Source organism: Corvus brachyrhynchos, unplaced genomic scaffold (assembly GCF_000691975.1).
Source record: "Corvus brachyrhynchos isolate BGI_N302 unplaced genomic scaffold, ASM69197v1 scaffold116, whole genome shotgun sequence".
Lineage (NCBI taxonomy): Eukaryota > Metazoa > Chordata > Aves > Passeriformes > Corvidae > Corvus > Corvus brachyrhynchos.
Window position 1 is genome coordinate 12,197,106 of NW_008240221.1, and position 25,752 is coordinate 12,222,857.

Below are 25,752 nucleotides of genomic sequence, written 5' to 3' on the forward strand. Positions count from 1 at the left end.
CCATTGGCCAGCACAAGCTTTGAGTGGATCTAGGAAGCGAAGCCCAATTCCTCGGTGTTGGCTTCCAGCAGCTTTTCCAGCACTGCTTTTAGCAGCAGCCCTGAAAGCAGTTGAAGACTTGAGCTGTGGTAGGAGGTGACAGTGGTATGAAACTCACACCTGAACACAGTTTATGAACATGAAGAAGAGATAAGAGACCAAGAGAGGGATGGGTGTCCTTACCACCGAGTATTTCTTTTGTGTGGTTTCAGAGAGGCTGATGCTGCACTGAGGGCTGTAGTGGTCCATAATCTGGTGTATTGCTAATCAACACACACATATGTGCTGATCTATTTTTTTTTCTCTCCAAGAAGGAAAACCTTGGGGCAGTAAGTCTAAGTGTGTTGTGTTCACCTTGATTTTGTAGGCTGGAGATGAGAAAATGAACAAGGAGATATTCCAGCCTTCCAGCTCTCTCTGTAACCTATGGGGAGTCTGGATAAAGAGCAGTGTATCTGTCCACATGGCAGCCATAAAGGGCCTGAATGAAATGGGTGAAACTTGCAGATTCAGTACTTCTCTAATGAGTTGGTAACAGCATTTCTTCCTCTCTGACACTGGTCTAAGTTTTGCTTGAAACGGGTCTACTGTGTGAAGAACAGGAGTGCTTCAGTGGATGAAATATTCCATGTTTAAAATTGAATGGGCGGAGAAAATTAACTTCTGCTGAACAAAAAAAGCCCCAATCACTTCTGATCTTCTATTAGAAATAGCTTAAGTCAAGTCAGGCTGCATTAAGCAATCAACAAGTAACACTTTTGTTTTCAACAACTTCACTTACCTCCTGCTAATTTTCATCAGGATTCCAGACAATATACTACTAACCATTATTTTCTCACCTAGTTTGCTCAGTACTGACAGATAATAGATGATCCTATTACAAATAGATTTGACACTGCATCCATGAAAATGTGAAAATTGGAGTCTCTCGTCATTATTTAAAATGTGTGCTCACTCACTCAAATGAGGTATAAGAGTCTACTTTGGAGATAAAGTAGTCCAGATTGCTGGAAAGGCTGCTCCAGTGTCACCCAGGTTAATGTAGATGTATTATGTATTTATATAGCCTATAGGAGGATAACTTTTCAGCAAATGATTTGGACTGAATATGCAGTTGATCAGGACTCTCATTAATAACCTATGGCCGCACTGTTCTCATGGTAAGAACTTACCCTTGCAATCACAAAGATTAATTCCGGGGCTGTCTGTTGCAGTTTGGGAGAACGAGTCCATAGAAACGGGTGAGTCCAGAGATCCATATCAGCTGAGGTGTAGATTAAGATCCTGCACTGTCCCTGACATTTTGATTAAAATGGCCATTTTTTCAGTCATACTTCTGGAATTTGGAGCAATAGTGTTTTTCTCTGGTGATGGGTGCTTGCTCATAGTGCATCTCAGTATGGGATTGAGGGCCTGGTGTCAAACTGTGACTTCTATGCTTGAGATACCAGAGATAAATTGACTTTGTTCTATTAGGTATGAGGTCATGTCCATGTTTCCATAGGAGTTGCAGTAATCTAGTTGGGAGTTAGTAACTGATGGATTGACATACACAATGGGATTTGATGTGTAGGAGGGAAGAATTGGTTAAACATGAGACAAGAAGCATTTTCTGTTATACTGTTAACTGGATTTCCCTGTTTGATGGGTCATGAGAGACCAACGCATTTGAAATTCTTTAGAGCGTGGACAACATTCATGGAGTGTTAGAAAATTCATTATTTTGCACATCTATGAATCCTAGTTATTGCAGAAACAAAACAGTTTTGATAGACTTTCTCCTCAACAGTGTGTACCTCTAGCAAGGCATTTGTGGAAGTGGTCTAGGACCAGAGCATTGTCTGGACTAGTCATGTGAAGGCAGGGAGTGTTTCGAGAGTCTCTGAATTACGCATGTGACAAATGTGGACCGTAAGAGAGGGCACTGATTGAGGAGCACTTGGATGAAGGTGAAAGATGAGATGGAGAGCTTCCACCTGAAAAGTACATCACCTGAGAGCTGGAGCTGGGAGAGTAGGCTTTTGTACTAATCCTGACATTGCTGTTAGGCCATGAGTTAAAAAATAAGTATGTAAACAGCAGCATTCCCTGGTGCTGGAGCATGATCATCGTACATACTCTCTGTCGTCAGCATATTCTCTATGTCAATAAATGGGAGTATGGTAGTCTTATTTAAAGCCTTTGATGACAGGCTGTAGGACACTGCCTGAGGCTGTAAGACAAATAACAGTAGTCTTCTCCATGGGTGCTATCTGACTTGTAAAAATGAGTATCTTCCTGCCTGTGCTAGTGCTGGTTTGTTAAGACACAGGCAAGCTCTCCGCTATCTGTGTAGCTGCTGAACTTGCACGTTTTAGCCAGAGCTGTAAATGGGAGCATCAAAGGAAGCACTACACTTTGTCTCCACAGATATGGCAAAGCATGAGGAAGATGGCAGTAATTTAATGATGTAAAATGATTTGCTGTAATGCCTCAATTCAGAGTAGTTGTGTGGAAACTGTCCTCCAAGCTTACTGAGGAAACTTGCTAGTTGGGAGGTGCTGGAGGTAGCACTCGTGTCACCCACCAAGTGTGCAACTGAAAATATGTGATGGCCAGGATAATTTAAATCCTCTAGGAAAAAGATTTTTCTCCACTTATCTTGTATGTATGCATCTGGATGACTACAAGTAGTGCTGACTCTCGTTAGGGAAGGTTAGTGCTCAGGCTACCCACTGCATTTTTACCATATGTAAAAAGCCTAAGCCCTATGTTTTTATATAACCTAATTCTTAAATTAAATCTAGCAGCTCAATTTTATCAGCATGATCTCCTCATACAATTGAATGAATTCTGTGATGGTCATATGTGCTAAATTTAACAATTTGCATCTGGAGAACAAATTCTCGCTGTGAAGGAATTGCTTCTTTTTCTAATTATTCTCATGGAATCCAAAGTTTGATTGACTGTAACCTGTGCACCTCCCACACTTCCTCTTCTGTTTTTGCTTGCTTTCTTCTCTTTACTCTGAAGGGGATCTTTTGTAACTGATCTGTTTGTTCTGCTGTTTCTTTGGGGATCACAAATTAAATTAAGCCACAGGTTTTTTTTAGTGTTGGGTTTGGGAGGTGGAGAGAGGGGATTTAGGGCTCCATTGCTTTGGTGTGGTACTGGCAGTCAGCTTTGGAAGTTTGGATCATTACTTTGGAAGAGTGGCCAAGATCTGTGCCTCAAAGATGTGAGGGTTTGAGTCTTGTCATTTTAATAGCGAATTGGGGTGTAATAAATGGGACAGCTGGTAAAGGGTTGAGTAAGAGAATTATAATTAATGCCGGTCAACGTGTGCTTATAGAAAATAAATCCTGTCAAGCTAAGCTGATACCTATCAAGTGTTTTTAATGTGATTGCAAGTTTGATATTTATGGCTTCTACAAGGCATTTGACTTGGTGACACCAATTTGATTAAGAAACAAGAACAATATAGAAACATAGATATGATTTGATTTGGCAGGTGTGAGGGATGGGAACTGAGTTTGCCCAGCTTCAGCTGTTCACAGTTTTGCACACTTTCCTAAGCCAATTGTCCTGGACTCCCTCTGAAGTCAGGGGAGAGGAGAGAGGGCCATTTCTCCACCTCAAGCTGACAGTAGGGGGAACATGAGCTTGTTGGACAAAGCACTTTGTTGCCTATGTCAACAGTATCTGTGTAGATCCATAGGAGAACTTGAGGGAGGCTGTGCCAAGTCTGGGTCTGACCATACGGCAGACACTCACAGAATGTTGTGTTCAGGTCTGTCTGCACCTCTAGGAGGTGGATCAGATAGTGAGTAGAGTAGAGGTAGAGTAGAAGATCATGATGGCTAAGGGTGGAAAAACATGCCTTTCAGCCACTGGGATTTCTTGCTGACACTCGTTACCCTTATCCAAGAGAAAGAATTTACCTATTTGTTAAAGTTTAAAAAAGGAAGAGTCTTCACTCTGTTAAACAAAAATATAGCAAGATTCGTTGTCTAGAAATGAAAGCCAAGAAATTTCAAAATAAATAATAATAATAATAATAATAATAAACCCAAATAGGCTTTGACAGCCAGAACAATTAATCACTAAAATTCGTTACCCTTATCCAAGAGAAAGAATTTACCTGTTTGGTAAAGTTTAAAAAAGGAAGAGTCTTCACTCTGTTAAACAAAAATATAGCAAGATTCGTTGTCTAGAAATGAAAGCCAAGAAATTTCAAAATAAATAATAATAATAATAATAATAATAAACCCAAATAGGCTTTGACAGCCAGAACAATTAATCACTAAAATCTTTTGCCAGTGACCCAGAAGGCATCACTAGAAGTTTGGGGTTTTTTCTTCCTGAAAAAGGCAACAAATTAAGTCCTGTGCCTTATAATACGCAAGAGAATCAGACTGAAGTCAAAAAAGGACTGCTACAATTATGCAGTCTGTAAAAAGTATGTTGGTCCCTGTGAAGAGGATATGGTTTTCCCTGTTCTGGTCAAGCTCTCAGACTCGTTACAAAAATATAGCCTGTTTTTGGGGAATCAGAGGTGACGTCTGTCAATCCTTCTATATCCAAAGGGTAAATCCTCTAGGTAGACACTGATGGTTTTGAAAATCTTTTTGGGATGCAGCATGTTGCTGGTCATACTACACTGTAGCAGTGTTATCACCTTGGTTACCCTTTCACCCTTCAGACTACTCTGTACCTTAGTTCATATCGTAAGAGAAATGGTTGCTTTTGCCCTTTTGAGCACAGGCTGTTGTTCCCAAGCTATGGTACTTTGCTCTCACTTTCCTTTTTGTAGCATCAGACTCAACAGAATGAGCTGTCATCATCCCTCATGTCTCTGGTACATTGTGAACCAAGTGCAGTTCCTGCTTGGTTTCTTGGCGTTGCGCAGGGCTTCACATAAGACGAGGAGGGACACAAAGACTCTGAAGAGCCAAGTACTTACTTTGCCACCATCCTGACTTTTTTTTGCAGCAGCCTGATCCTATCCTGCTGCTCTCCAGCTGCCTAATAGCATTTCTCCCACACTGCAAAAGGCAGGATCTGGCTGCCCTTACATCACCTGCAGTTGGTTAAGTTACCTGACTCCCCAGCAGTCTCTGAGAGTCTTACCAGAAGAGTAGGACTTTGTATTAAAAGCAACCAGGAAATGGCAAACCAACAGGCTTTGTTCTGCTTCTCTTGACTTTTGACAAATATCTGGAAAAGACATTGAACTGCAGAAAGTCAGTTCATGGTGTCAAAGAAGTTGAGGTCTTCTCAGTCTCAAATGTTTCAATGCTTTGACTGTGAGTCTCTCCAGCTGCTTCAGTGAAGCATTGACATTGGGAAAATGTGTTAGCCAAGCTGTCCTAAAACTTTCAGTCTTTTAATCTCAATGCCTTCAAACTATTTCAGAAGAAGGTATCTTTGCTGGTCTTTTCTTCAGTAAAGAAATAAAGATGCTTCAACAAATGTGCTTACTTGCCTGCTACTTTTAAACTAGAAGTTTAGAGGCCTTTAAACTAAAGTTGCCAGTGGAGAGGAACCTCAATCCATCCCACTCCTGTCAGTTTGATGGCAGTGCCAGCAAGAAATGCCCTGAGCTTGGAGAAGGGATTGCAGGTCTGCAGGAGAGCACCTGAACCCAAGCCAGCTTCCTCAGGTGCCCATCTTAATGCCACTGTGCAGATGTGGCGAGGGGAATAAACAAGAGGAGTTAGAGATGTGCATGCCTGCAGGGCCATGATCTTACTGGCATTGTGGAGACATGCCGGGCTGGTTCCTGTGGCGGGAGTGTTGGAATAGAAGGAAGCAGGCTCTTTAGGAAGTGCAGGAAGTGGAGATGAGGAAGAAGTGTAAATGGCCAGCTGGAGGGCATGGAGCTCTGCCTGGGGAGTGGTGAGAAGCTGATTGGGGGGGCTTATGGGACAGAATTAAAAGGAGGGCAGGGACAGGTGATTTTTCTGCATTGGTCTTCACGGACAGGTGTTCCAGCCACACTGCCTGAGTTGCAGATGCTAAAGGCGGTGATTGGTGGAATTAAGAACCACCTGCTGTTGGAGATGACAAATTTGAGAACATCTAAGGAAGCTGCAGGGGCACAAGTCCATGAGACCTGACGAAATGTATCCACGGATTCTTAGGGAACTGGTGGATGATGTCACTAAAACCACCATGCATCAGATTGATAAGTTTTTTCAGTCTCATGAAGCTCCCACTGACTGGAAAAAAAGAAATATTTGAAAAAAGGAAGACATGGGGAGCTATAAACCTGTCAGTCTTATCTCAGTGCCTGGCAAGGTCATGGAGCAGATTCTCCTGGAAACTATGCTAAGGCACATGGAAAATCACGAGATGACTGGTGACAGCCAGCATGACTTCACTGAGGGCAAGTCATGCCTAACAAATCTGGTGACCTTCTATGATGGGGTTAAGATCAGTGGTAGATCGGGGAAGCACAACTGATGTAATCTACCTGGACTTGTGCAAAGTATTTGATGCTGTTCCATGTGACATTTTTGTCTATAAACTATGGAGACATGAATTTGATGGCTGGACTGCTTGGTGGATAAAGAATTGGCTGGTTGGTTGCACTCAGAGTTGGGGTCAAGGGGTCAATATCCAAATGGAGAGCAGTGATGAGCTGCATTCCTCAGGGGTCAGTTTTGGGACCAGTGCTGTTTAATGTCTTTGTTGGCAGCATGGACAGTGGGACTGAGGCACCCTCAGCAGGTTTGCTGGTGACACTGAGCTGTGTGCTGCAGGTGACACGCTGGAGGGAAGGGAGGCCATCCTGAGGGACCTGCACAGGCTTGGGAGGTGGGACTGTGGGAACCTCATGAAGTTCAGCAAGGTCAAGTGCCAGGTCCTCCTGCACCTGGATCAGGGCAATCCCAAGCACAAATACAAGACAGGTAGAGAATGGATTGAGAGCAGCCCTGGGAGTGCTTGTGTGTGAGAGGCTGGACATGATCCAGCAGAGTGCACTTGCAGCTTAAAGTCACCAAGGATCTTGTTATTAGGGCCATAAAGATGATCACAGGGCTGGAGCATCTCTCCTGTGAAGAAAGACTGAGGGAACTGGGGTTGTTCAGCCTGGAGAAGAGAAGGTTTCAGGGAGACCTTATGTGCCCCCTTCAGGTGCTGGAAGGCAGCAATAAGGAAGGGGAAAGGTATTTCTTACACGGGCATGCAGTGATGGGACAAGGGGGAATGGCTTTAAAATGGAAGAGCAGATTTGGATTAAGTATTAGAAAGAAATTTTTTCCTGTGAGCGTGGTTAGGCCCTGGTACGGGTTGCCCAGAGATGCTATGGCTGTCCCATTCCTGGAAGTGTTCCAAGGCCAGGTTTGATGGGGCTTGGAGCGGCCTGGTCTAGTGGAAGGTGTCCCTGCCCATGGCAAGGGAGGTGGGATGAGATGATTTTTAAGGTCCCTTCTAGTCAAACCATTCTGTGATTCTGTGACCTTCATCCAATCTCCAGCAAACGTAGTGGACTTCAATGAATTGTGAAGTTGACTCTAAGGCAATCTACCCTTTTTTCCAGACTGTATGTATTTGTTTTCAAAGAACCCTCACTATCAGGGTTAAGAATTTTTAACTGAACATACATGATCCATTAGAGCCCTGTAATTTTTGAATAAACAGTCTTTTCAGTGCTTTATTTTTGCATGGGAATAGTTTACATATCTTTTTTTGAAGCCCAGACATATCAATAGCTTTCCTTGAGCTTTTAACGGGAATTAAAAAACAAATAAACTTGAAATGAGTTAAAGTTTTTACTTGCATCCTCATAGTGATCTCATTTTGAGTCTTAAGTACAGCATACCACAGAGCTTAATGTCATCTGGATAAAGCAATTCTATGTTTAACGTGGTTTAGGGGAGGGATAGTGAATTACATGCTCTGAGGATGGGCTCCTAAAGTGTCTCTCTGCATTTCTTTCTGAAACTCAGTTGGTTTAGTGTGTATGCTTTAACTTCATTTCCAGCATCAACTTTTCTTTTTTAAAGAAAAAGATGGGACTTGATAGGTTATTAATGCTGTCTATCTGATCCTCGAGGTCTATAAACTCATTACTAACCTGTAATATCTGTACATCTTTTAGTGTTTTGAAAGCATTTTTTAAATAAAAATGCATCTGTAAATTATCTTGGCAAACTTTGTCATAATTGCTCATTGCATTTGAGTTTGCAAAAATAGCTTTGTTTATGATGTGGTATTTTTAATGGCATATTTCACTGTTTCCATTTAAACTTCGAAGTGACATCTTTGTTTTTCCCCTTTAAAGAGCAGCATAATCCAGATGTCTGTCAAGAGTTGTTGATGTAGCATTTTATGAGTAATCCTTCTGTTTGAGGTTTTTGTTTTGTCAGAACTGTTTGCCAAGCTCTTATGAAGCTCCCCGTGAATATTATTGGTGTATACTTCCTTTTAAAGAAGTGATTATCCAGGCAGGAATACAAACTCAACAGCCAGTTCTAAACCACAAATGTTTTCTCAAAAGTTATGTGATGTCATAGGAGGAGTTTATTTGTCAGTGTATATGTGAATATTATTTCCCCCTTCCCTTTCCACTTCTTAACGCTTTGAGGCACAGGCCAGCATTCGATTTTGGAGGACTTCAGCTATTGCACAGAGTGACCTCAGGGTTACTGTGTGTGTGTAAATCTTTGATAAAGAGATGTTCACAGTTCCCAGCCTGTTTTCAGAGATGTGAGTGTGATTGTGAGAAACTTTCAGTAAAACATGCCAAGTAGCCTCAGGTATCCAGCAATTACCATTTCAAACTCAGAGCTGATAGTACAGGGATGCTCTCATTTGTTGCTGCTAAAAAGTTTTCTATAAATATTTGAACATTGTGCATGTGCAGACATTCTTCTCAAGTCATTTTTTCTCAGGTAGTTCCTTAGTTTAGGTGGCTGTGGCTTAAATTCTTTGGACCTTAGTGAGGACTGGCAGCATTGCCAGGCTGTTCCCAAGCATTTTAGAATTCTTATGGCTTGCAAATGCCCTGGGATCTGCAGACCTCGCAGCATTTTAGCTTGCAAATTAGTAGTTGGCTGGTTGTCAGTTGGGGAAAAGAGAGAGCTGCAAATTCTGTAATAAATAATATATTAGGGTAAACATAACAATAGTATTCTGGAGACATCATGGTGCAGAGCAGTCACTCCTTCCAGTAAAGTCAGATTGGACTGTGAAAATGGATGCATCCTTCATTTCCAGCCCTGCGTTTTATTTTTTCTATCCCAGCCTGCAGCTCTTGGCTGCAGCTCTGGTGAACTTCTGTGTAGCTTCTTGTGGGATCTGTAATTAGTCTCTTCTCAGACCACTTGCTCAGTTCTGGCAACAGTAGGACAACAGGTCACACCGGGCATTATAGAGCTTTTCATGCTAAACATGCCAAAGATAACAGAGTAATATAACAGCACACAGTTGTCCCTTACCTGGCAGCACTGACAGCTTTGGGGGTGTTGGTCCGTATTTACCTCTCGTGTCCATACAGCTTCCCAGGCGTGCTCAGCTCGGCTGTGTGCAGTGACTGTTGTGATTTGGCAGATACACTGCCTATAGCACGCTTCTGCTGCCTATGAAACTTCTACATAGCTTGCCTAGGAAGTTTGTACTTTATGTTGGAGTCTTCCCCCCCCCCGATTTGCTTTCCTTTGCCTTGTTTATTTGTAAAGAGAGGGTGTTCGCTGGCCAGTATTTCGTTCCTGTTCTTCAGCCCCTGCCCCAGGCTGTGGTACCTGACATGGGGGAGGTTGTTCACAGGGCAGAGCATCTTGTAAAGGGCATTTTTAAAGCACTTTGTGCTTCAGAGTTGATTTATAGCTTGTCTGCACAGGCAAGCTTTCATAAAATATTTTTGTGTTAACTTTTTCTGGTTAATTAACCTACAGTAACTATATCCACATCCTTGGCTTTATCCTTCGTCTTTTCCAAATGCTTTTTTCAACCACAAGTGAGATGTGGGAAGGCACTGCATGAAGCATTGCATCCTCAGTGTTGTCCATGTTGTGTACCTCTGCTGTTAAGTGATCTCTTATTCAGGGAGGCTCTGGAACAATGAGTTCCTCACTACAGTACTGAGTTGCCAGATGTTGCTGCCTGCTCCTTACCTTTCTTCAGATCCGCTGTATTGCTTTTGGATACTTTGTCTGTGACAGAGAAGCTCTGAAACAGTGTCTTGCTGCATAAAAAAATTGTGGGTTTGGCTTGACATCATATGAAATCATTGTTTCCCTCACCCTCTTTTCTGATTTACTACTTAGAGCTGAGCTTTCTGCTAGCTGCTTGTGCTGTCACCATATCTCATCGTTTGCTGGGGCAATTCTCCTTGATGAGAATTCTTCTTTAGCCAACCCAGAACTGTAGAGGGGAGTCCAACTGATAACAGCTGCTCTCTCCAAAAGATCCAGACCTGCTTCTCACTGACCAGGTCTTTCATGCCAAAGGCACTTTTGATTATTCCATCCCTTCATGAAGATGTTCATTTTGATGAGAGGTGAGCTGATGCCAACCTTCTATACCATGGCCTGCAGCTGATTTAACCTGAAGAAAGAGCTCTCTGCTTCGGGAAGGAAGAGATGCAGTGTCTAAAGTAGGTAGCTTTAGATCCAGTTGCTTCAAGTTACTTAATTTAGAAGCTTAGGCACAGGACAGAATACTTAACCTGTCCATTTTGTGGTAGTTAGGCTCCTGAAGGAGAGATGAGGCTGCTGCTGTAGGCTTCTGTAAGGCACCTTCAAGACAATTGAATGGAGGGAATAGAGGTTTTACTTCTGTGCAGGATAGTATGCTATGATGAGAGACAACCTTTGGGTTTGCTGTTGAAAGCTCCTTGCTGTGTTTCTGCCTTTTCCAGTTTCAATATTTTATTTTAGTGGTTCAGAACTGCCTGGCAGGTGTTGCTCCCCCTCAATGGTAACTGCAGTAAAGTTTTGGTGAGCTTAAAATCCCTTCCTATAAACAGCCAAGATTTTCTAACACAGGGGAAGCAAAACTCACCCAAATGCTAGTAAATAATGTAAATTGCAGTATGTTAAAGACCATTAAGTCTGTCGTCGTATTTCCCCAAATAATTTTTGCACTTCTCTGGAACTGTGTGTCCAAGAGTAAGCAAACAGATTTTGAACTTTGGCATGTCTTTGCATACCATTTTCATGGTGACAAGTAATTGCGTTTCTTGCTCCTTCGTTTCCTTCTGATTCTTCTTTCTTCAGATGTCCCATATCCAGCTCTGAGTTCTGTTTTGCCTTTCTGTATCACTGTCTAGAGCCTGCAATATGCTTTGTAAATATTCTTCATGTCTTTCATTATTGAGGTGAGATAGAAGAAGGTTTCCTTCATGCAAAACTGTCATTGGCTTCTCAGGCTTCTTCCCTATCTGAAACCCATTTTATTTTTATTACTCTCAAAGGTTTTTTCCTGTTCTGTGAAGTTCTGGAGCGAGAGTCCTGAGGTGGCTTGGAGAAGTGTGTGTTTCCCTAAGGAGATCTTTCAGAGTAGCTCTGGCCTAGTGTTGCCCTTGGAGATGATAGGGTAACTATGATGTGATGAGTCACCATGCAAAACAGAAATTGCTCCCCTGAGTAATTTCCCCTTTTTTCTTTCCTTTCCATAAACTGCCTCATGAAAACAATGCTCTTTTCAACAAACTAAAAGCAAAACTAAGAAAAGATTCTATTTTTGTCTGAGTGCTTTTAAGCAGTCCATGCTATATTCCTTAGTCATCTTGTGAAAGTCAGAAATACTCAATTAAAAAGTCACAACAATGTATTCAAGAAGTGTTAAATAGATAAATACGTAGACCAGCTATGTGAAAAGCCTTAGCTCCAAAGTGAATCTAGACCTGTGAAGAAGACAGGCTCAGGAAGAGCATGGAGCTCTGTATGATGGAATGAACTGTAATGATGAGCAGTAATGTGGTTAAGATGTTTATATATCCACACCTTCCCCAGCCTTTCATGTGCTTCCTCTTTTATTATTTTATGTTTTCAAGAAACTAATGCGTAGCTGGCTAGTGGTTAGACAGCTCTCAGTTTTTTCTGCATGTAAACGTTCTATGTGTTTTATTGAATCATAGAATGCTTTGGGTTGGAAGGAACCTTAAAGGTCATATAGTTCCAAGCCCCCTGCCATGGGCAGGGCACCTTCCACTATGCCAGGTTGCTTAACCAACATCCAACCTGGCCTTGAACACCTTGAGATTCCTTAGATGGTCTTGACCCTGATCTTATCCCATAGCGGATGGTTCTTCACTCCCCCAGTCCCTGCCTGAGACTCGGGCGGTGTGGGTGGAGCGCCTGTGACTGCAGACTGAGGCAAAAAAGTCACTGACTATCTTAATGTTCTCCATATCCCAAGTAACTAGATTTCCCCTTTCCTTCTGGAGAGGGCCAACATTTTCCCAAGTCTTCCCTGTTGTCACAGAAATACCTATAGAAGCATTTGTTGTTGCCCTTGATGTCCTTGGCCAGATTTAATTCTCTCAGCACTTTAGCTTTCCTAACCTGATTTGGGATGTTATTCATCTAGCCCTAATCTCATCCTTTTAAACTTTTTTTTAGTGGTCTGATCTTTTTTTTTTCCCTCGTTTCTCAGGCTGATGGTGCATTGTGCCTCTCAGCCAGCTCTCATTACAGATCATTCATTGCAGCATGAGCCATTTGGTCAGCTAGTCAAGCCAAAGTTGCTATATGCTTCATTTGCAGAAATATAGTAGGAATTTAGCAGTTTTATTAAACTCTTAATGGGGCTCATTGCCTGACTGATCCACAAAGTGACCTTGGATAAGTCATTTAGTTTCTCTGTGTGCTTCTGTCTCTTGTACCCTTACCATCCTCAACTTCACCACACCTCTTTGGGCTGTAGATATTCAGCACTGAACCAGTTTCAGGCTTTCACAAGGGAAATTATTTGGTCAGGATATTTAAACATAACAAAAGCCATACAAATATTCCGAAATAATATCCTAGCAGGGTAGGGAGATAACTTCCAAGGGGATGTTTCTGCATGGTAAACTTTCCATAGCTTGCAGGTTGGATTAGTGAAGTGTTACTCTACCACTTCAAAATTATTATAAAGCCACAAAATATAAAGATTATATAAAAGGAAAAAAAGGCTTAAGCTGAGGCATTGGGACAGGAGCCCTGATTGCATTGCAGAGAGAAGTGCACTGTAAACTTCAGATTCAGATTGTATCAACTCAATTACATGTATGCAGCAATCTTGTCATTGTAAGAATCTTCTTGGTAGAAACTGAAACTCCAGTGCTAAAAACATGAAATCAATAGACACTGTTATATCCACTTAAAAAAAAAAATTGTATTGATTTACAGATAACAACAGCAGTTCATTCTTGCAGGATTACATGCCACTTCCTGTCATAAAGATTACTTCAATATGTATTGCATGTGAGATGGAGAATGTAGGGATAAAACTGCTTTGCTTTAATGAATAGTCATTTTACTCTGTGCATTAAAATGAGATATATTCCTTTAAATTTATCTCCAGGGATTATTTTGATTTCATGGGCAAACTGTGTGTTACCAAAGACTCTAGAATGCTATTAAACTTTTAAATAGTCTTAGATTGCCTTGTTTTTGCAAGTGCTTGAACTCATCCTCTCTTTGATAGCAACTAATTAAGCAAAATATCGTGCTCTTTCTGGTCTCCTCCACATCCTTGATTAGAGGGTTAACACCATGTTATCTTGGGTATTAGATGTTCTTTGCTAAACCCTGAGCGTCTATCAGCATCTAACTCTCCGTGCTTTGTAACAAATTTTCTGTCGCCTTCTGGGGTTTGAGTTCTCCATGCTGATCATGGTGGTCTCCCATTGAGCAGCTTTCTTTTTTATTTTTTTCTGGTGCTGTGATTCATTTGAAGCCTGTTCTCATTATGCATAGGTGATCTCATCTTTGTGTATTAAAGTAACTCTTTTCAACTCTTTCTAGGTAATCTGGCTTCCCGGAAATCTTCTGCTAAATGCAAGGGTTTGCTGTCCTGTTTACTGACTGTTACACCTGAGGCTGATTTTGATACAGATTCTGGATATCGCAGGGTAAGTGTGCAGATGTCTCTTTTTTTTGTGGGTTTTTGGTCATGGTCTCTTCCTTGCTTACACAAACACAATTTGGGCTCTGCTTTCACTTTCAGTGATGGCAGCAAGTCCCTATTGCAGCACGTGCAACTGACCATCTGTGTTATAATAGAAAAATATTGTAACATGATAAATGCTAATGCTGTAAACCTGATCAGGAGTATTTAAATTTGGTGGTGTAGCTCCAAGAGGGAGCAAAATTTTTTGTGTATATAGGCCTAGACTCATGGGACCATATCTTATAAAACTGTAAAAAGCTGTAAGAGGCTTATTTGGGTGTCGTGAACTTGGAGTTTTAAGCTGATAAAAGTGCATGTATTTTTATATTCCAAGTGAAATGTTCTTCATAGTGTGTTGTCTCGGTCATTGAGACAAAACTTCAGGAGGAAACACTCAGGAGTGAGTGTCTCCTCCGAAGGGAAAAGGGCCTCCCCTTTTCCTCCGTCAATGAGACAAACGGGTCACAAGAAGTGAAAGTGGGAAAAAGAAACCAAACTGTTTATTAACACACAAAACAGGGTAGAACAGGATAAAAAACTACTCAAAAAACAACAAATTCCCAGAGAGGGAATGTGTGGGACCAGTTGGGCCCACCCCGCAGGCTCCCCGGACCAGCGAGGAGGGAAGGGAGGCAGTGAGGCAAGGGGAAAGGAAGGGAAAAAAGAACAAGAAAAAAACCCCAACAGAACCTTTTCCCAGCTAGCTGGAACAGAACGGAAACCAAAAAGCAGCACAGCACTCCCAGCCCACTCCCTCCCGAGCCCCTGGAGCCATTGGGCTGAGCCGTTCAACTGCCCCCTTGGGTCCATGTTAAGGGCACAGCGTCCTTGGGCATTGAGCGCACGGTTAAGGAATAAAGCGGCTTCGTAACGTCACCCCAGGACATGTGTACGTAGTAAAAATATCCGTGAAGTTTGCAAGATTGAGTTCAAATATTTGGAAAAGGGAGATTAAAGTTTAGTTGGTTTCTTGGGGTCATGGGGAGGGAAAAGAAAGAGCTGATTCCCTCTCTTATCCAATTCTACTACGCACATGACAGTAGAAACTTTAATACTTCATTGTTGAATGACTCTTGTGGAATTTTTCACCTCCTGCCTACAGGAGGGAAGTTCAGTTTTGTGAACAGAGATTTGATTTTTCTTTATTTTTGCCTCTTCCTCAGTCTTGATCCTCTGCTTTCACCTTCTGTTTCAACCTGCTATTTTTCTTGCTTTATTCCCTTTTCTAGCTTCTTTTTGCACTTCTCTCTGTTTTTTCGTTATGGAGCTAATCTTACCCTCTTATGCCGTTTCTTGTCCTCCTGGCCTTCTTTTATCAGCTATCTGGCTTCTTCCATCCAGATACGTAATTTTCTGGTATAATTCAGGCTGGAAAACAACTGCAGTTGTCTAGTCCAATCTCCTCCTTGGAGCAAGATCACTTCAAACAGGTTGCAGAGGACCACATCCAGTTGGGTTTTGAGTATCTGCAAGGGTGCAGACTCCAAAGTTTTGTTAGACCCTTGTTACCATGTTTCACTACCTGATGAAGGATATTTTCTTCATTTATAATTTGAATTTTCATTGTTGCAGCTTCTTCATTCTTGTCATATTGCTGCCCTTTCAAGGATAGGCTCACTGTGTTCTCTTTGCACCTTCCCTTTGGGGAATTGGAAAACTTAGTGAGATCTGGGAGAGACCTCTGTTCTAGCCACCAGTAATCCTCCATTGGACTTTGTCCAGTATGTCAAAGCCTTCTTGTTCTGGAGGGCTCACAAATCCTGCAGGGGAGGGGAGGATTTCTTCCCTGGGCCTGATGGCTGTGGTCTCACCAACGCAGCCCAGAATGGACATGCTTGGTTTTGAAGGGCACGTTGCTGGCTCAAATTGTACCCACTGTCTGTCAAGACTACCAAGTCCCATATTACTTTATTTTTCATTTTTTCAGTCTGTTTAATCTTTCTCATACACTGTCATGCATTCCCTACTTCCAGCATTTGCTCTTTCTTCACAGGATTCCTTATTGAACACCTCAGTATCCCCAGTGCATCCTCGTCATAGTGTTTCTGGCAACCTCTTCCCATAAATGTGCGTGAGCTGTACTCTGGAAACAGTGAAACACTTCCGGAAATGTGTTTATTTCCATGAGCAGCCAGCTTAAAGCTTTACATGTAGCTCTGATAATTTAGAATCCTTTTTTCAATTCTTACCATTGTTATTCACAATAGATCAGGAAATTTTGTGCATGCTTAGGTGTGTACAAGTGTGTATGAGAGAGTGTATTTAATGCTTTTTTCTGTACTGCCAGTACACAGCCATAAATAGTGTATATAATAATAATACATATATGAAACTGTTTCTGGAAATTGAGTCTGATTTATGAACAAGACATATTTTATATTCCTTCTTTTTGTTTGTCCCTGCATGTGTATGTGTGTGTGTGATGCTACAAATTGCAATGCCAACAACTGTAATTGTAGTGGTAGTTCTGCTCTTTTTCTTTTTTTGATCACCCTCACGATGAGTAATGTATCCACTTTTCCTGTATTTTAATAGAGTATATATGTTGGGAGGTACGCCAGAGAACAAACACTCAGGAATACAGTCTCAGCCTTAGCTTGGACATGATGATCAAATGGTTCCTGGGGAAAGGAGACATAGTCCTGTGCTCCTGGAAGCTTTGCTGACTGATACTTTGAGGGAAGGACCAAAAGGGCAGCAGTAGTTCAGTGCTGATATCATAATTACTAGTTTGGCCAGCGTGGCTGGAGCTCCTGTCCAGATCCCTCTGTTTATATCTACTGAGGAGGGGAGCAAAAGAATGGGGGGGGGCAAGTGGAGCAAAAAGGGGTAAATATACCAAGTCAGGGGAAGAAATAATTGAGCAGAAAGTAAGAGCAGTGGAAAGGAAAAGAAAATGTACAGAAAGGAGGATAAAGACTTTTAACTTGCAACAAAGTGTTTTGGCTTTAATTCAGAGAAGTGTTGTCCAACTCAAGAAGAAGTAGTTACACTAGTGCAGCTCATACAGAAATGAGTGACAGTTTAATTCACTTTCTGTGGTGGGGAATGTCTAGTAAATCTGGCTTGTGATAAGTTGCCACATTTCCTAGTCACATCAGTATGAAATGTCTGGGATAATCTTAGGCTGAATATCCACTTACTGCAAAGTGATTCTGTTGGGCTGTGGGATGCCCATGGGCGTTTCTGCTATGGTGCCTATGATCTGGTTATACAGCATATATATAACAAAAGAATTTTGAAAACTAGTAATTTGGAAATGAGAAGGCAGGTGTATCCAGGCTTCCTCTTGGAGGCTTCTGTTGCATGTGAGAAGTTGTTTGAAAAGGGCCTGAGTTCCAGGATGGACTCTCCATGTCTCCTTCTGGTAGCGGGCTGCATGTAGGCATTGCACACTTGTCTGTCTCACCCATTTTTGGATATTCCTCACTCAGCTGTTCCCCTTAAAAGACCTTTCAACTCAGTTTTTCTGAAGGATATAAAAAGTATTTCTGCATGTTGACTGTAGCCCTGTATATCCTGAAAGTCACGTGTGGTTGCAGATTTTGTATTCCAGTTGAAGAAGTACTTAACCCCAGTGTTTTCTGGTTCAAACTGAATTAATTTTCACTTACAACAGTGCGAATGGTGGGAAGGAATTTGAAATGAAGTTGAGAGCTGTTTTGGTGATGAAGTTATTTTAATAACTGTGGGTCTCCCTGCACAGCAGACTGATTGTTTTTTGGAGTATTTCTTAGGAGGAGGGAGGGTCAGGAAGGTATGTAAACTCCAAGCGAGACCTCAAATGACCACGTGTCTTTAGGAGCTTGAACACAGTGATTGTGTTTTGCTTTTCATTTTTCACAGTTTTCAAGTGGCTGAAAGCAAAGATTTGGATTTGTTCCATTTTATCCCTTTCAGGAGAAGAAGCAAGCTGAATAAAGTAGAAAAAGTTAGTCCAGAAATCCAGGGCCACACTTCTTGTGTGAATTTGTGATAAGCTTTGGGATGCAGCAGAGAAACCAAATAGCAACCTCACTTGTCTTTGGGATGGTATTCAAAGAACAATTCAGTTTGGGAATGACCTTGGAGGGGTCATCTTGTCCAAACTCCTGCTCGAAGCAGGCAAACTGCAGAGGCAGGGCAGGTTGTTCAGGACTGTGTCCATGTCCAGGCAAGTCCTTTAATACTCCTGAGGATGAGGGCTCTGCAGCCTCCCCACACAGCCATCCTGCTGGTTAACCACCTGCTCTGAATTCTTCTTCCTTATCTCTTACCAGATTTTCCCTTCATATAGCTTGCACCTGTCGCCTCTCTTACTGCACACCCTAGGAAGATCCTGGCTCACCACATGCTCCAGACGTTTAACCATCCACTAAATCATGACAAACTGGAGATCTATGATTATGAAGAGCTCAGATCAATGTTTCCCAAGCACCTATGAATCAGGCAGTATTTTTTGAGTTTGCATCCATTTAACAGCATCTATGTTGGTGTTTGAGGTTTTTTTATTCTTTTTTTTTTTGAAAGAGGGCTCTGATTTTACTGTGCTGTTATATCAGGGAGCAAGGATGGAGTGAAGCACAGACAGTACTCACTCTAACATCTCTGTAGGTGCCAAAACAAAAACACCTGTGTTTCTTTCTGCCTGTAGATAATACATGTCAAATAGACGTGGATTTAGTCACAGAGCTTGGAGTTGGATGTGGTTCCTGTTCCTGTCTTTTCCACAGCTGTCTTAGAAATAGTCGTGCCTTGACTTCCATGCCTTTAAAATAGAGATTATTCACTCTTATTCACAAGAGTACTACAAGTCCTACAGTAACTGTTAAATGCTTTTAGTTACTTAGGAGAAAAGTGCTATAAAAAAGTTAAAATATATATTTTTATGATATAAACTATATGTTTGTAGTTGCACAGCTTTATGTTAACTCCATATTCTTTGTAGGCTGCTTTTAAACCTAAGAAGTGTTATTCTGTAATGTCTTGTGTTACTGTACAAATTGGATGCTTTTATCCAAATTATGCGTTGGAAATCGAAGGTGGCAAGCACAAGGGTTGTTAGGATAGCCTTTTTTTCACACAGAAGATTTGGAAGTAGAAACAAAGCTTAGAAACTTAATTCTTTTAAAAAGTAAGTCCTTTCATAAAAGCAGTTAAGTATTCTTTCTGTCAGCTTTAATAATAATGAGCTTTCTGGTGCTGGGATGAGCGATAATTGCAAATGGCAAAAAGTCATCAGAATGTTGTTGCTCAGATTGCAGATTTTATTAATCGTAAAAGAAATGATTCACCTAGAAAGGCTGTTTTAGAAGTGCTCATTTACATGAAGATTTGCTGCCTAATTTATTTTGTTTAAAAGAAAAAAATATCACAAAAACCCACAACCAGGAACCCACATAAACTTAGTCCTGTCCTTCAAAACCCTGATTATTTTGTCCTTCCCATCTAGTTTGCTTATAATGCCATCTGTATTCCTGCTTATCAGTGGGACCAATCTTATTTTTGCCTTCTCTTTCTCACAAATGTACATGAAGCTTCTTGGAATTATTTTGTAGCTGAGTATTGTGCATCTTCCCTGCATGAATTTCTTCCACATTTAAAAAGGATGTTTATCTTTTATGAATGACTTCTTGGGTAGATGAGTTTTTTGGCCCTTTACATGTTTCTGATCTTGTGAGGTGTTGGGATTTGCAGATATAAATTAAATTTTCATCTGTTTTCTCCCACTCCTTTTATGTTGTTTTCAACATGAGTCTTGAGTTAGTAAAAAAATGGAGCACATCCTTCACTCTAAGAATACAATTAGTCAGTGAGCCTGCCCTGTGAGCTTAAAACAGGGTACATGCTAAAGGATCTCTTTAATTGGGGTTTTGGATGGTAAACTCTTCGGGGTAATGGTGCAGCCTTTACATGTTCCTGCTAGAGAATTCATACAGAGAGCATTGCTACGGCATGAATATTGAACAGCTGCCTGCCCCTTATTCCTTATGCTGAAATATTAATACAGCAGTGATTCTGCACCTAATCGTGCGGAGATCAGGTGTGTGTAGGTAATCCTACTGACAATATCCCAATATCCTGCAGGCACCCTAGCCTTCCTGTGGGATCACACCTTCCTGGGCCATGCCGAACACCAATTGCTCTCAGTAAATCCACAGCTTCTGTTGCTAAAATGATGATGGGCTCTGCTCCTGGCTGTGTGCCAGCAGGTCAGCCTTTCAACCTGTGGAAGGACAGTAACCCCAAGGGGGCAATAAAGCTGCTACTCATCATAGCAAGAGCGAGTTCAGATGTGCAGATGGAGAAGCACTTCACTATAATGCCCATTGTGATAAAGCTGTCTTTGAACCTTACCAGTACCAAATTGAGATCCTTCACCTGGCATTGTCATCACTTGGGCCTTTTCAGGGTCAGGTTGCAGGAGAGTTTGTGGCAAATCCTCTAAGGAAGCACAGAATTCCTGTGCCCTGCCATGCTTTAGGCTGTAACTTGAAAACAGGATTTCACAGGATTGATGTGGCAGACTTCTTAGTCTGTTTTCTAAACTAATATTTAAAGTATGCCCCGCCAGTTCTGGTCTCAGAGTTGGCTGTTGAAACTCTAATGTATTTTAACACAAAATTATGCAGGCTGAAGTGAAGTTCGGTATGGTAGTGGAGCAGATTCTTCTGTGTCATGTATATTTGAAAGCTGAGAAAGCTTCTGCTGCAGTCAGACAACACTGGCTTGTCAAATTGCTCACGAACTAAAAGATTGCTCTTGGATGGAATTAATTTGCAGTATCTCATTTACTATCTTAGTTTTGTCATGAATTTCCCCTACTCGGCAGCCTGAAATGCCAAGTGAAAAAGTGTTTCAGTGGGAGATAACATAATATATTAAGAAAATGTTATTGATCACAGTATGCTTTTACTGGAAGATGACTTTTTCTGACCGGAACACAAGGGACTTTGCCTTGTTATAGTAGGAAAATGTATTGTAATATGCAAACAGGATTATTGTTAAGGTCACAGCAACTTTGTTTTTACATTCCACTTCCTCTGGAAGCGAGCTTCTCCACAATTAATGCTGTCAGCTGGGCTGGAGTGAGAACAATTTCGGTTTTGAACTTTCAAGCAAAAGATTGCAGCAAGTGTTTTTGGTTTTTGAAGTAAGGAAACAAATACTGTTTTCCACATCACCAAGGGTCAGAACTATAATTCGAAAGGGATTATTGTAAGCATTTCATTATGATGATGGACTGCTTTGTGGTGGTTCTTTGTCAGAATCAATTAATGCACATTTCCTCATCACATGTGTTTTATATATACCTTACAGACAGAAAATGTTGTATATTTGGGTTTAGAGTGGCTTCCACACACAAGGACTATGAGGCACTTAATTTTTCCACATAATGTGGGAAGAATAACCAGGTGGAAGAGTCCATGTTGCTCACAGACATCTTATGTGGGTCTATGGACATAATTACTCTGCAAAGCATGAAGGCATAAATTTGTGATGGGATGCCCAGTAAAGGCAACTTTAGGACGAGGACGCTTTTAAACATGTTTGATAAGGAGAGCTCCCACTGCATAAACAGTAACTCAGAGCCATTAAAATCTTGCTTGCAGTGAGGTTGCTTTCTGCTGAAGGGCTCAAAACTTCCCCTCAAGGGTAAGCATGTCATTAAGATGATAATTCTTAAGTTATTTTGAGCTATTTCTAATGAAAGTCATCCAAAGCCCATGCTGCAAAACTTTACTCTTCACCAAATCTTATCTCTGTGTGATTTAAGTTATAGTCATATGAGCCATGTTAATTTCAACTGGAAACACAAACTCTCTTGGAATAAATCAGTGAAGGTTGCACTGCAAATCCAAGAATATTGTATTTTCTGTTAGTTTTCCTTTTGCCCTGCTGCACTTCCAACATATCCCTCCAGTGGTTTTCTCTGTTTTTGTTGCAATAAATCTCCACTTCAGTGAATTTGAAGATACAAACCTGACTGCAGAAATTAATCTCTGGTACAGTAGTGGGTTACTAACCTGCTCAAGGTTTCCACATAGCAAAATGATTTCTTCACTTTAAGCAACCACTTCCTACGCAGGCAAAGTACTGTTACTAAAATGGTTGTTTTATCCTGAAATTTAATTGTATTTCTTTGCTGCATTTTCTAATTCAGTTTGTACAATGAGAAGTTGTTGTAAATCAGAAGAACAGACCTTGGTTGTGCGCAAGCCCTATTTCCCTGGTCCCCTTTTGCAGATGCCTCTTCTAGCAGGAGAGAGACCACTTTTGTTATTAAAGCAAGCAGAATGTAAAGGTTAGATTTTGGCTTTTAAAAGAGTGAAAACAAAACCAAACCACAAGTCCCTAGATTTTCTTTTTGCTCTTTTTTGCCGCCGGAGTTTGGTATGGTTTATTTAGCACAAGAAACATGACTTGACTTGCAAGGGTAGTAAAGGTTAATTGCTGGACTTCCCGCAAAAATTAATCCATTGTTTGTGCTTAGGATGTTTAAAAATACACAAAATACTTTCTATTTTCCTTCATGGCTTAAAGAGAAGCAGAGTTACTACCACCACTTCACTTCCCAGTCCCCATGGGACTTTGTTTTAAAGCAACTTGGCTCACAGGATCAGCTCAGCTTGTGTGGATGTCTGCCCTGTGGGACTCGTGCTCCTAAAGATGCTTTATGTTGCCACATGTTTTCCTGCTACTTGGCAGGAAAATGATGCTCAGCTTTTGTAATTCTCATCGTCTTCCCAAGATGTGCCAGAGCTCACCCTGCTCACCAAGCCTCTCTTGTGCAGACATGAGTCTCCAAAACGCAGTGGCAGTTCAGGACGGCTGGTAATGTGTCCCCGTCAGCTGTGTTCAGTAAGGATAGGTAGAGTTTCAACACGTGTTGTTTAAAAACAACTCTATCAACACAGCTGTTCAGCGTTTCCTCACAACCTTTTGTGCTTAGCTCTCCAGAATGCTGTTTAAAATACCACTGGAATCAGCTACATCTGGCCAGCCCCTTGCATGAACTCAGGTATTAGTTTGATGTGCCTGAAAAGATGAATTATTTACACATAAGTCCATTTAGTTTTCACGTTCCCTGTCTTCATGAACTGAAAGATGAGTGGAGGGAGGGAGGAAAAAGAGAAACCCCATGGGAGAACAGTTTCTGCTGCTGAAATCATAGCTACGTTGTTTTATTTGGTTTTTTTTAATGGTTCTTGGAGGACATGATAAACACAGCGAAGGTACTGCTCACTTTTACTGCATCTTGTGCTGAGTGTGAGAATTCAGTAGTAAGCAGAAAAGACAACAGTCTATAAAATCCCTTTGTATGTTTGTAGAAGAGTTTGATATAATGACATGGAAGATTTCTCTTATCTATGCATCTAATTGTAATGCAGTAAAGAACAGCTTCTCTGCTTACGAGTATGTGAGCAAAAACATTTACACTGAACATTTATGAGGACACAAAGAGGTGGTTCTTTAAGAGCAGAAAAGGCTTTCTAATTTGTTTTTCCTGCTTATAGGAGTTTTGGTGTTTTGTTTTTTTCTAAAAAGCCTTTTGCATGGAAAAGATAAAATGAAAGATGCAGATAAATTGGAAGAGGTGGTGGGGTTGCAGTGGGAAGATCAGGGCCAGATTTGAGTCTTCCTTTGCTCAGTAGTAAGCCTGCTCCTGAGCTGCTTCACATCCCCGGGAGAGGTGGCTCTATACAGCCTGAATTTGAATAATAGAGTTGCCATTAGCGTCCAACATAAAAAAGATGATTGGCTGTATGCTTGATTTACGGGAAGGCAGAAGTGGTGAAGTATACGGTACACCAGGGGATATTTATGCTGCTAATGCTTAAAACACAGCCCAGTGTTCTGTGCACTGTAGATGCTTTCAAATGGCAAAAACAAAGGTGCGAATAGCAGTAAATCCAGTTATTCTGATAGTTGAATGGCCCCAGATCAGGATCAGGCTGTGCAGTCTCTTCAACATGCAGAGCAAGTCTGGTAAAGCCCCTGTTTAGTTACTGCCTGTTACAGGATTATCAGCTTTGAATCAAAGAAAATAATTTCAAATATGTTAGGATTTAGGGTATATTGTTTCATCTTCATCAGTTTCTAATGCAAGAATTATTTTTTCCAATTTATGTGCAAATAGGCTTCCAAAATCTGTTGCTGTGAACTGAGATTTTGTCAGATTTTTTTCCTTCATCAAATTACTCCTGTTCTGCTAATAACTGTCAAATGGCACCTCAACTCAGCATTTTCTTGATTTATCTTCCCTTCAGTAGCTAACAGTAGCTCTCTGAGGTGTATCACTTGGCTGCTGTACAAACAGGCTGCTCTTAAGGTAGTGAGCTGTGCATTTAAATTTTTTTGAAATGTTACAGCAATTATATTTGATTCTTAGAAGAAGAATTCATTGTTGACTCAAACTGGATGAATTTTTCAAAATGTAGAGGGCTTTTTCTTGGATGTTCTTAAGCTGAGTGGACGTTCGTCATCCATCATTCTGTAGTGTCTAAAACAAAATATTAACTCTGTGTTTTAGTCTGTTTTTTCCTAAAGAAAATATTAGTCAGATATTTCTGCTAAATAATACATTCTGCTCCATTTGCACAAATCCACCCCTTCCCACGCTTCTTCGGGAAAATACTTTACAGGGAGGGAGGTCCTGGGGAAGCTGGTTTGGGGTTGGTTAGTAGCTCCCTTAATGTAAAGATGTTCGTGAGGGTTACATCTGGCTGCTTCCTTTCTAAAGGTGTTTCTAATTACAGAGCATTTGCTGAGCGTGGATTAATTTTGTGCAATACAGAAAATTCACCTGTATTCCCTAAAATACCATTTCTGAACAATTTTCTGCATTTAAAGCAATTTATTTCTCTCAACCCTCTATTTGGCGAAAACAGCTACAGGAAAAAAAAAACCCTGGTTGTCTACTAAGCCTCTCCATGCAAAGTGCATATTAGCCCTTCTCCACTCATGAAAGAACTTAAAATTTTGTAGAAGTTGCTTGATATTAAGAAAATGTAGATGCACACCTGTCTCTGTGTGTTTTGTGGACTTGAACCAACAAGATCTATATATCCAAATTATAGTAGCTTTGTCTAGTGTGAATGAGATGCTACTTACATTTTCAGGTAAAAGAAATCAACAGCTATTAATTTTGCAGAATTATTTATTTCTTACTGATGATATTTTCAGTGTATCTAATCAGAGCACTCATGAATAGAAATGAAACAATTTAAATAGAGGCAGTGTACATTGTATGATCTTGTTTTCTCAAACTGTTCCATAATGCAGTGAATAAATTTATCTGTTCTACTGAAAAGACTTCTGCAGAAATCATGCACAGTGCTTTCACCTCTATTATTTAATATGACTGTTTTATAACTCTTGGAAGATGGTTATTTCTGCTGCTGCCACAGGCATCTGGAAAAAATGTTCATTTTGGGGCAACAGAAGGGAAAGCAGGCTTAGAGAGTCTGAAAATCCAGGAAGGTGCACCAGGAACACTTAACTGAAAGTTGTGTAGAAAATGATGAAGTGGTCTTAGTCCATACCACTCCCCAACCCCAGGAATAGCAAGGTCCAGATTTACAGAAGGTAATGACTGAAGAGAGGCTGGTCTGAATCAGCATCTGAGCTCCTTGAAGGCACAGCAGG

At 41.0% G+C, this 25,752-nt stretch overlaps 1 long non-coding RNA gene across 1 annotated transcript in view; it reads left to right on the forward strand.

The window, feature by feature from the left end:
- LOC108449284 overlaps window positions 1–25,752 on the forward strand; it is a 62,267-nt gene that overhangs the window by 31,840 nt on the left and 4,675 nt on the right. The window contains exons 3-4 of the long non-coding RNA XR_001865433.1: window positions 13,980–14,086; window positions 14,757–14,759. This is a non-coding gene — a long non-coding RNA (uncharacterized LOC108449284). The remainder of the gene's footprint in view (window positions 1–13,979; window positions 14,087–14,756; window positions 14,760–25,752) is intronic.